Source organism: Macaca nemestrina, chromosome 7 (assembly GCF_043159975.1).
Source record: "Macaca nemestrina isolate mMacNem1 chromosome 7, mMacNem.hap1, whole genome shotgun sequence".
Lineage (NCBI taxonomy): Eukaryota > Metazoa > Chordata > Mammalia > Primates > Cercopithecidae > Macaca > Macaca nemestrina.
In genome coordinates, this window is record NC_092131.1 from 96,385,880 (window position 1) to 96,398,703 (window position 12,824).

At 36.5% G+C, this 12,824-nt stretch overlaps 1 long non-coding RNA gene across 1 annotated transcript; it reads right to left on the reverse strand.

The window, feature by feature from the left end:
* Positions 1 to 7,057: 7,057 nt before the first annotated feature.
* On the reverse strand, positions 7,058 to 12,606 carry LOC139364119 (uncharacterized). The gene is made up of 3 exons (XR_011625401.1): positions 12,446 to 12,606; positions 8,937 to 9,010; positions 7,058 to 7,163 (listed from the first exon to the last, which is right to left on the reverse strand). It is a non-coding gene; the product is annotated as an uncharacterized lncRNA (long non-coding RNA).
* Between the last annotated feature and the right edge of the window lie 218 nt (positions 12,607 to 12,824).

Sequence of the window (12,824 nt, forward strand, 5' to 3'; positions counted from 1 at the left end):
AGTGTTTCCCTCCTCCTAACTAAAGAGAACAAAGACTAAGGAGGTATGAGTAAAACAAAAGGAAATTTTATTGACACATCCTGGCAACCTTTAGGCCAGTAGAGAGGAAGAGGAGGAGGGTGTAAACGCCTAGAAAAGAATAGGAAGTCAGAGCCCTTGCCACTGCAGCCTGGGTGTGTGGCCCATTGATGGTGGCGACAGTGCAGTGGACTATGTCAAGGAAGGCTGTAGTCCCCAAGGAACTAGATCTGCCTTGTCTTGTGGGAGAAATGCAGAGCAGGAATTCAGCAGTCTGGCAGGTGAAGCAGCAAAGGTCCAGCAAAGAATGTGAATCCTGTCATTGAAGACCATCTTAGGGGTTTTTTTTGTTTTGTTTTGTTTTGTTTTGTTTTTTGAGATGGAGTCTTGTTCTGTCACCCAGGCTGGAGTACAGTGGCACGATCTCGGCTCACTGCAACCTGTGCCTCCCAGGTTCAAGCTATTCTCCTGCCTCAGCCTCCTGAGTAGCTGGAACTACAGGTGCCTGCCACCACGCCCAGCTAATTTTTGTATTTTTAGTAGAGACGGGGTTTCACCATATTGGCCAGGCTGGTCTCGAACTCCTGACCTTGTAATCTGCCCACCTCGGCTTCCCAAAGTGCTGTGATTACTGGCATGAGCCACCACGCCTGGCCCGGGCCCTTCTTTTAACTGAATGTACTTTATTGAATCTGACCAGTCTGACAATGGCTGGTCTGTGCCTGCACAAGAAACTCACCTATACCGTCAAATGATATTGTTCCAATCTAGACTGTACACATGAATGCAACTGCTACACTATTATCATGTTTTGTTGCAAATTTGTCCCCAAAAAGATTGCCCTAGGAACCATTGTTATATACTCTGCAATGCAAATCTCCATTTGCCTTTCAAGAAGCGCCATCCAGTAGGAACTGGCCTCATCTCGAAATCTATTACCCTTTTGCCACTTGTATGTATGCCCAAGTCTGAATTTTTTGTCTAGAACACTGCCTGGGGAGGCTATATCAGAACAGTTTGTGGTTGCAACTCAATGCCATGAAGAAGAGTTAAGGCGCTGGAGAATCCATTTTAAGTTCAGCAGAAGAATGCAGAGTAGGCAATTTATGTTCTGTCCTTTCACAGGTGTTCTTACACAGCTTAGAGGCAGACACACGTCTTTAGACTTCCAATTTCTAGTTGATAATTTCTGGCTTCCACAGATGCATGCACACATGAATAAGCATGTATATGTGCATGGGTACACAGAAGCACACATACACAAACTAGGCACAATCCCATACATCTCCCAAGGCAAGCATTACTTCTGTTCTAAATCCATAAGAAAGAAAAAAAATATTTTCCTAAGTTCTCCATCATTTGAAAGGCAGCCCTTTAGAGTGGAGTTCACACTGAGCCCCGTCTGGTTCAATGCAAATAAGAATAATGCACATTGCTAAGACATATATCACTTTTTTTTTTTTTTTTTTTTTTTTTTTTTTTTTTGTAGAGATGAGGTCTCTCTCTGTCACCCAGGCTGGAATGTGGTGGCATGAACACAGCTCATGGCAGCCTCAAAATCCTGAGCTCAAATCATTCTTCCACCTCAGCCTCCTAAGTAACTGGGACCGTAAGCATGTGTCACCACACCTGGCTTCTTTTGTTTGTTTGTTTTATACAGATGGGGGTCTTACTTTGTGGCTCAGGCTGATCTCAAACTCTTGGCTTCCTCCTGCCTTGGGCTCCCAAAATACTGGAATTACCGGCATGAGCCACCATTCCTGGCTGAGGGAGTGGTATTTTAAATTACTATGTTTTATTCTTAAATAAAATATGTTCATGATAATTAAAACAAGAAACAAGATTTACAATGAACAGTAACAGTATCCAAGCCCATCCCAGGTCCATTTTCCTACTCCAGAGATACAACCATTAATGGTAGTTTAGTTTTGTATTTTTAGCAATATGTATATAAATATGCTTTCATATTTTTAATTATTATGCAATAAAATGAATTTCTTTTTTGTCTTTATAGATCAATGATTTTTGTACTTTTTCATTGTGGTAAAATGTACATATAAAACTTACAATCTTAACCATTTTTAAGTGTACAGTTCTGGCATAAAGTACATTTACAGTGTTGTGCAGCCATAATCATGATCCATTTCCAAAATTTTTTCATCTTGCTAAACTGAAACTTTGTATCTATTAATTGGCAACTCTTCATCACATCTTTGCCTCAGTCCCTGGAAACCACCATTCTACCTTGGCCTCTATAATACATTTGACTTCTCTTCATATCTTAGATAAGTGGAACCATACAATATTTTTCTTTATGTGACTGACTTATTTCATTTCAAGTTTCACCCATGTTGTGACGTATACCCAAATTTCCTTAGTATTGAAAACTGTGTAATATTCAATTGTGTTAACTTATCCATTTGTCTGTGGACACTTGCTTTCACCTTTTGACTATTGTGAATAATGGTGCTATGAATATGAGTGCACAAATATCTTTTTAAGTATTTGCTTTTAATTTAATCTTTTGGGTAGATATCCAAAAGTGGAATTGATGAATAGTATGATAATTATATTTTTAAGTTTTTGAGGAATCACAATGGCTATATCATTTTACATTCCCACCAACAGCACAAAAGAATTTCAGTTTCTCCACATCCTAGCCATGTGCACTTGAGAAGAATGTGTATTCCGCTATTTTTGTGTGGAGTGTTTTTTAAGTGCCTGTTATGTCCATTTGGTCTACAGTGCTGTTCAAGTTCTCTATTTCCTTACTGATCTCCTCTCTGGTTTTTGTATTCATTACTGAAAATGGAGTATTAAAGTCTCTTACTATTGTAGGTACATATATTTCTCCATTCAGTTCTATAAATGTTTGCTTCATATATTTAGGAGCTCTGCTGTTTGGTGCATATATGTTTACAATTGCTGTATTTTCTTCACGAATTGATCCTTTTATCATTATATAATGTCCTTCTTTGTGTCATGTAACAGTTTTAATGTGAAGTCTATTTTTTTTCCTATTACATGCCACACAAGAGACAGGCAATGGTAAATAAAAATGTTAAAACATTTCCTACCATTTCAAAGGTGTGTTTTTTTTTTTTTTTTTCCTGCATTAAGTGTCTATTTGGTTGCTCTTTGGTAGATCTTTGGCTGATTTCCAGAGCACCTGTAAAATTACTTTGGTTAGTTTCTAGTTGCTTATTCTGTGTTTCCATGGGGAAATAATGTCCTAGAGCCTCCAAGTCTGCCATATTGCTGATGTTACTCTCAGTTATATGGAGATACATATAATATAATATACACACACACACACGTGTGTGTTTATTTATATTTGTATAATCACTACCACACTTAGGACACAAAACAGTTAGAATTCAGAAAAATCCCATCCTCTTAGAGAACTCTCTCATATTATCTCCTTGTAATCACACTGTCCATCCCACACATAGACCCTGGCAACTATGCAGATATATATTACACAAACATAAATTCATACTATACCCACTACTCTGCAACTTGCTTTTTGTACTTATCAGTATTCTAGACACCATTGTAAATCAATGCATGTGGACACATTTAATATTTTAATGAAAGCTTAGTTTTCCACCATCATTGGTTTATCTGGGCTTATATACATGTATAAAATGATCTTCTTTACTAGACTTTTCAAGCTATATTGAATACATATATTGAAATTGGTCATTCAATACTTGTACTAATGTAACTGTAGGATAATTAGAATTTCTATGTCAAAAGTTATATGAACTTAAGCTTTTAATATATATAGCCAAGATACTGTCCAAATTTTACCCCAATTTTCACTCCTACGAGAGTAAAGTGCCTTTCTCTCCATGTACTCATTAACGATGATTTTAATAAAACTGTTAAACATTGACAATCTTAGAGAAAAAAAAGTTACAAAACTCTGTTGAGTTTTGCATTTATTCAGAATGAACAAGGTTAACATCCTTTCCTTTGTTTAGCCATTTGTTTTTGTTTCCTGGAGGATTACCTTCTAGAATGTTTTGTCCTTTTTTTTATTTGATCGCCTTTTACACTGATGTTTAAAAACTCATTGTACATTGATGAAATTACTCTTTGTAATAATTTTTTTCAGTCTGTTATTTGTTTCTACTTTGTGATATTTTGCCATCTAAAAAATTTAATTTTCATGTGCTTAGATTTTTATTTTCCTTTCATGCACATGTGTCATGCTTAGGAAAGCATTATCTTTTAATTTATAATAAAATCTAATAATATTTTCTTCATTTTAAGGTTTAACTTTTGAATCTTTTATTTATTTAGCTTTGTTGTGTGGTTTAGGAGGTAAGGTGGAGATCTACCTTTATTATTTTTCCCAAATGGCAATTGAGTTGATCCAATGCATTTTAAGGAGAAACACATTTCCTTTCACTATTTTGAAATGTTAGTTTTATAATGACTAAATTCCAGTATGCAGTTAGATTCACTTCTGGACTCTCTATTGTATTCTTTTGATCTGTGTATTCTTTAGTGCAATTCTTTGCCAAATTGCTTTAATTATTGTACCTGTAAGAAATATTTTACTATGTGCTAGGGTTAGTCAAGCTTTGCTATATTTTCTTTTTAAAAATATCTTGTTTATTCTTAAATGTATTTTAATGAAATTTATGCAAACAAGCAGAAAGTTTAAGACAGAAATCAATAGTAGCAACAACAAAAATAAATAAGATAATTGGAAATAAACCTAAAATTAAGAAAACCTTACACTTCTTTTAAGGACCACAAAATAAAACATGAATAAATGGGAAGAAATAGCTTGACCTCATCTAAAAAGAAAAAATTTTCAACTTTTCAATATTCCTATTTATTAAATAACTGCAATCTAATTCCAACCAAAATTCTAACAGGAATTTTCTTTTTAGTTTAACTAAATGTTACTAAACTTTATCTTTAAAATCTGTGTGAGTCTTCTTAGTCATTCCTTTAACAACACAAACAATCAGCTAAAGCGTTTGAATTAAGGGACTATTTGTTACATAAGGTCCTTTTGGTGTTCCAGCTTTTGGGGGTGTGGTTTTATTCTTCCAGTTATGTAGAAACACTGACATTGTGTCTTTATCTTCAATATAAACATATACATAGATCGTATGATGACCAGCTTCTAAGGAAAGAAGGCTCTCCCTTTCCCTAATAGCTACATCATTTTCCCGATTTAGAGACCTGGAACATTCTTTAAAAATCCAAATGCCACATACCACCATGCAATGAAACGTTTACTCTATCTTCATTTAAAATGTAAACTTCTCAAAGGCAAGAGTGTTCACTTTTATTCTAACCCATGTTCTAATATGAAGGGGCTTAAGAAACATTTAGATTGTGAATAGGTGCCACACTTTCACGCATTCCTAAGAAATAATCTTCCTATTTCTTTTCCATTCTCTTTTTTCACTTTTTCATCTGATTTTTGTTTTGTTTTTGTTCTTAATCAGAGAAAGTATGACTGTAATTCAATGTGCATCTCTAGCAGAAGACTGAATTTTGGAAAACATCAAGATTTCAGAAAATCAGGAAAATTATATATTGTGCCATGTGTTGATAAACTGACTTTTTTGTCAAGACCACCATATAAGAATGTGTTTTCTGCTGGGAACATGTTTCTTTGAAATGTAGGGCTGCCTAGCTAAAATGCCAGATCTTCTACATGTTTATTGAAATTTCTGTCTGCTTGTATAGGCTTCAGGATCCTTTTACTAAATGTGACTCGGTTCGGGGAATCCAAATATGTAGTGGGAGATCATGCCTAAATTAAGAGTTCTTCACACTTGACAGGCTGACAAAACATCCTGTAAGTGAATCTCAGAGGATTCAAGATGAAAAAGTCATGCTCCACTGGAGAAATTGTTTAAAGCAAAGGGAGGTTGTATTTAACATTCAAATGTGCTATTTTCTTCAGAACATTTTTAACCCTAGACACTATGTGTATTATGGCTAAAAAACAAGAGCTATAAATACATATACACATCTTTCCATGGCTACACCAAACCTGAGATACACACACCTCACACATGCATATACACACACCCACAGTTTTTCCAAGTTAGATATTTTTACCAAAGTTTTTTCTAATTTCCAAAGTCTAAGGCTTTAACTATTGAAACAATCAAAAGAATAAGAATTTTACATTTTTAATTGTCACAATTAATGTTTTTCCTCAGCTGGAAAGGCCTGTCAAAATAGATCCTAATTAAGGAGTTGTAAATTATTAACTTGTCCTCCAAATATAAGAGATTTAAAAATTTTTTTTACAACCATTTATTGCAGATGCAGTATGTGCAAACAAGGAATATCTACTGTTGACAAAAGTCAATGAGGTAAGGATCAGTGATAACCAGATCACTTTCAAGAGACGATTTGTTAGCACTAATATAGATGTCAGTATTCTGATGACTTAGAAGTATAGAGAAACATTTAATACAGTTTTCAAAAATTATTACTGTTAATATTTTAAACCCACTTAATTTTAAAAATTCTTGTCCAAAGTTACAAACCATACCAGAAAAATTAGGTAAATTCATCTATATTCAACTTAAGAACTTCTGTTCACCAAGGCAAAGATTTTTGTTTTGTTTTGTTTTTTAGACAGAGCAAGACTCTGTTGCCAGGCTGGAGTGCAGTGGAGTGATCTCGGCTCACTGCCACCTCTGTCTCGCGGGTTCAAGCGATTCTCCTGCCTCAGCCTCCCGAGTAGCTGGGACTACAGGCACGTGCCACCACACCCAGCTAATTTTTGTATTTTTAGTAGAGACGGGGTTTCACCATGTTGGCCAGGATGGTCTCGATCTCTTGACCTCATGATCCACCCGCCTCGGCCTCCCACAGTTCTGGGATTACAGGCGTGAGCCACCGTGCCCGGCCCAAGCCAGAGATTTTAAAACTGTTATCTACATGTTGAAATTGAGAAGTGGCTTAATATAGGGCCAAAATCAAGGCAAGAAAACCGAAAATAAACCAAGACGTACATCTTAAATCATGCTTTTTTCCAGAGATGTTTATTATTTTTGATGTGGGTGTGATTTTAAAATTATAAAATAACTTCATCACTCTCTTTTTATTCTTATGCCGTATCCTTCTTCTCCAGTGCAATGTTTGGCCCAAGTATGCTACAAAATAAATCAATGTGGACAAAAAAAAAGAAGAAGAAGAAAATAAATAAATAAATGCTATTTCTCAGTGTTCATTTTTTTTTAAAGGACGCTGTATTTTTCCATGGAAGAACTACATGCTGCAATGTGTTCATCTTGCTCTTCTTGTGAAAGAGTCAGTTAAAATGGGAATGCTTGTTATTTAAATGGACTTGTATCAATGTTCTCTATGAAGTAAAAATGTCAGTATCCTGCACTGACACATCTTATCCTAGTAAAAATTCTTTCTTGTTTTAAAAATTTTGGCTTCTCCCAAAAGCAGATTTGATTTGTGAATACTTCTTAACTTGGATCCAACAGAGACTACTGAGCATATACATTCATTCTAAAGAAATTTCCATTGGACTTTGGTGCTATCACATGAAATACCAAATGGTTTGTAATCTACACACTGCTGGCCACCATTGCTCTCAAATAGATGTTTTTAATGTCATGTGACTTTGCTGCCCTCCTGTGGCTGCTTCTTGGGGTGCCTGGGTCTTGGTTTATGTCTATGGGTTCCAGTGACCCTTTAACTAGGTCACCCCACACTCTATACTGAGTTCTCCTGGCCACGCATGCATGATCCACCTCTTATCTTACACCAACCAATGAACTGCTTGCAGTCTGTCTCATGACTACTCACCCCTGCCATTGTAGCAGGACAGCAGCCATCGATAATATATAAATGAATGAGTATAGCTGTATTCCAATAAAACTTTATTTATAAACTTTCGTTTGCAAAAACAGGTGGGGAAGTGTAGGCACTGGGTTTGCTCCATGAGTTGTCATTTACCAACATCCATTCTATAGTTATTTCCTATTGTATCAATGTTGAACAAATTTTCTTGATAAATACATTTGAATGAATTGTCTATTTTAAATCACAAAATATTTCAAACTATTCCATTCATAATTGAATTTATGCAAATATTGACACTGTCCAGTCCAAACTTTATACTCCATCATTATGATATTTAAGTTGCAATATGACTTTTCCAAGTGACTTCTCCAAATAGCTAGCAAGCTATCCATTGCAATTTATCTATATATATATCGATTTCAGGAAAATGGTTCTCTGCAGAGCAGCATGTCTGTACTTACAAAAGAGTACCATGTACACTGTGTTTTTCCTTAAAATTACCAGTGTCCCACATTCAATAACCAGCTAAGTCCTGCTGATTTGTTTTCTACGTATCTTTCCAATCTGTCAGTCTTTAGTTCAGACTCTTAGAAAAGTTTCATCGTATTAAAAATATCTTCAAGTGTATTTTTCTGTTCCACCTCTAGTCTTACATTTCTACACCCTCATTCACATCATTGCTCAAAGGACCTTTCTAAACTGTAGCTCTCCCTTTATCTCTCCCCTGGTCCAGCAGCTTCTTGATCATCAAGTCCAAGCTCCTTAGCATGGCACAAAAAACCTCTCATGAACAGCTGCCTTCTGCTCTCATAAGCTTCACCTCTCAGGATCCTGTTAAGTCTCTTTCCATGGCACCTTGCTCTTATCACGCTTTCCAACTTTAACATGCCCTTTCATTAAGCTTTTCTTCAAACTGGTTTTCCTAGACTGCCTGTGCTCACTTTCCTGTCAGCTCGTTGTTCTCTTCATCCATTCATTCATCCATCCACTGGCCATTTACCAATATTCATTCAACAAATATTAATATTTGGTAAATGCATTCCCAGTACCACAAAAAGAAAGTCTCTCCCAACTCCCTTCCCTCTATCCCCAATGTGCTTTGTACATACCTCTATTAATCTTTATCATATTCTACGCAATTTTTTTTCCTGTTTCTGTGTTTCATCCATTAGACTCTAAACTCCTAAAAGGCAGAAGCAGTGTTTTAGTAATCTTCACATTCCTAGCACCACGCATTTTATGTAGTAGGCAATCAAGAAAGATTGAATGAATAAATGAGCAAATTAGTGAGTGAGTGAATAGACTAATGAATGGCTTCCACGCTCACTGATGAACAGAATGTGTTATACTCCATTTAATGTTATCCAAATAACAAGTTCTATGGCTGGCATTAGCTGAACATCAGAAGAGAGGCATGTAAAAATGTTACTGCTCCTCAGACTCTACTTCCCTTAACTGACTTGCAAGAACTACCTTCTCAGCTTGTCAAGTATTTTTTTAAAAAAGAGACACATTTGATGCTTTAGACTTCAATTAAGTAACAGCTCCCCCTGCTGATGGTGGGATAAGTAGGGACCTCAAAATCAACCACGATGCTGCATATCTGTAAGCCAACTTGGCAAGGTGTAAAGCAAGGTGATCCAAAGATCAGGCAGCCTGCTAGACTTAACGTGTCCAAGTGAGAGGTCAGGGGCAGGGTGCTGGCTACAATAACAAAGCAGCCCCATCCTCATCCAAGGACAAATGCAGCTGTAATTTTACAGCTCAGAAGCATTTGCAGCTCCCCCTTCCAACAAGTCTTTAAAAATGCTGATCTGGAAGACCGAAGCAACCCACTTGAGACTCGTTCTCAGTATGGCAAAAGTTCTGAAACCCAGACTGCAAAATCTCAGGAAGCAGCTGGGTTCCTAATTAAAACAAATCGTTAATAGATTTAGCAGTCCAAATTTATGCTTTTCAATTAAAAATGCTGTTGCAGTTGGTGTATCTGCGCAAGAGTATATGTGTTTGGGTGTGCGTGTGAATGTGTGTGAGTGCGTGAGTACATGTGCAAACAAACATGCCTACACTCCGGACTTGGGGTATTCCAGAGTTTAAGAGGCTATTATAAAGGCTGGGTCAATACTAAGATACAACGGTTAATTAAATCAATTCTTAGTTGTTTTGGTGACTTCCTTGAGTCACTGCACATGTTTTGGAAATAGTGGTATTTGAACAAATCAGGCTTTCCTACCACAACTCCTTTAAGGAAATATTTTTAGCTGTTTTGTAAATGTTAGCTACCTTTTGAGAAGGTATTATTTTCAATTTAAACAAAGAAGACAATTTAAGGTGCATAGCATTCTCTCAAGGCCATCCAGTAAGTCAGCAGGAAACACCCTAACCCCAGTGCCCAGTTATATATACATATAAACAAGATGGCATGTCTCTGGGTGAACAAGCCAAATTTTATCAATGAGATGGACACCCTTTCCTTGGCCACAGGTTTTTAGAAATTGTACTGAGTAAAAATTTATGGTGCCCATAAGCAGAGCAATTAACTCCCTCCTCACCCGGAGGATGAGTTCATTTGTCTTCATCCCATTCAACAATTGCTCTACTTACATTACTGGGGTGTTCTCAGAGTACCAAGTGCTCAGGATAGGAAATAAGTCCTGAAAACCGGCTTACACTGAAACACATTTCCCGTCCTGCTTTAAGACGGAGTTTCACTCTTTGTTGCCCAGGCTGGAGTGCAGTGGTGCAATCTCGGCTCACTGCAACCTCTGCCTCCTGGGTCCAGGCGATTCTTCTGCCCTAGCCCCCCGAATAGCTGGTGTTACAGGTGTGTGCCACCAAACCTGGCTAATTTTTGTATTTTTAGTAGAGATAGGGTTTCACTATGTTGGTCAGGCTGGTCTCGAACTCCTGACCTCAGGTGATCTGCTTGCCTTGGCCTCTCAAAGCACTGGGATTACAGGCGTGAGCCACTGCCCCTGGCCTACAATAACTTTTGTAAGTACCTGGTCAAATGCTAGCATCATGTATTGCCCATGGTAACGGGATGATAATTAGGTGTTATAAAAATACCTCGGTAAAGTAATTTTGGAGTAATTCTTAGTTTATATTTTCTTTCTCTTTCCTCTGACCCCAAGCCTTTTTTAGCCCGCATCTTCTGATGGCATTTCCATTATTTTGGTTTGTTTTTCAAGTTCTATCAATAAGCTTCTGCTTCAGATTCCATACTAATGCTAGCTGGATAAAACAGACTTTCTCCTATACAAAGAGTCCACAAAACTGGCCTCCAGGTGTATATAAATCTCCTGAAGTTATATGCAAAGTTCTTTCTGTGTATATGTATAACTGGAGATCCAGAGCCTTATTCTGCTTCTCAATGGTTCCATGACCCAGTTATGTTCTGCTGCACTATGGAATTTGTATATAACATTCTAGAAAAATATGTTTAAAAATAAAGCCAGGCCAAATGGTACTATGGTAAGATACTGACACTGTATATGAAGTAGCATAATGTGCTTCAAATGTAGTCCATAATTTATAGCTAATTATTATGATTGCTAGAACAAATACTAAAAAGAGAAAAATAGCTAAAAAGTAAACATAGACGCTAAAATAGAGTATTAAAAATTATAGGACCTACACAAAGAAGGTAGGAAGGGGCAAACCAAAGAACGAATACCAAATGGAATAAAAGAAAACAAAGAAGGGTGAGATAAAAAAACTATATTAGTTACTATAATGAATGCAAATGGATAAATTATTCCACTTAAAGGGCAAAGATTGTCAGAATGAATTTTTTTTTAGCAAGATCACCTATGGGGGTTCTCCTTACAAGAAACATACTTGAAATATATCAATACAGGCTGGTGGAAACTGAAAGTGCAAATAAAAGATATTCTATTCCATCAGCAGTTTCAAGAAACATAATGCAGCTATTAATATACCAATATCAGAAAAAAAAAAAGCTTCAAGACAAAGAGTAAAACTGGAGACAGAGAAATTTCATAGTGGTAAATGAATCAATTCATCAAGAAAACTTAATAATCCTAAATGCATATCTGACTAATAACAGCTTCATAATATGTGAAACAAAAATGAATACATCCTAAAGAAAAAAAAATAGATACACACCTGGAGATTTTAACATAATTATTAAATTAAATCCTTGCTACATAATTGACAGAACAAATTTTTAAAAAGACATGCTATCGTCTCATTTCCTGGTTGTATAATTTTCCATCATTTTTGTGTCTATGAGAGAAAGTTCACTTTTATAAATGAGTTATATTAAATAATTGCTCCTTCTTTATATGTTGTTTTAAGAAGATATTTTTAGAAGAGAGGAAAGGTACCTCTGTGTGAAACTGAGAAAAGGATGTGTGTAGGAGGGAGGGGGAAAGTTCTTATTTGAAGAGTTATTTATTTATTTATTTATTCATTTATTTTTATACAACATCAGTTTGTGCCTTTTTCTCTTCCCTGCTTATGACTCCTCTGTCCCTACTCTATGTTCTTCAGACTTGTGGGGTTTATTTTATTTTCTTGCCTCAGGAAAAACAATTATCAGTGTGTAAAACAATAGATCAGCAAGAAGAAAGCAGCCAGATCAGGTAGAACTTACGTGCTGCGGTTTCCCAGAGACCCATGGCCCATGCTTTGCTTTCTGGAACCTTTCCTTCCAAAGTGGTGTCTGGGGTCCCAATCCATCACGGCGGCTACTTCACGCAGCTGCTTCTGGCCACAGGCTTGAGACTCTATACAAGAGGCTGGTCAGCGTTTCGGGGGATCCTGATGGCAAAACAAAAGTACAAGACGAATAAAACTGTCGGCTGGATGAAAACCACCACCACCCAGGGAGGAATTAAAATAAATAATTTGAGAAGAGTCATATAATGTTGTTTTGGGGAATCATTGAATCTCAGATCTGCCAGTGGTCTTGAAGCTCAGTTAAATCAGCTCCTTCAGTTTACAGCTGAGGAAATACAATTCAAGATGGGGAG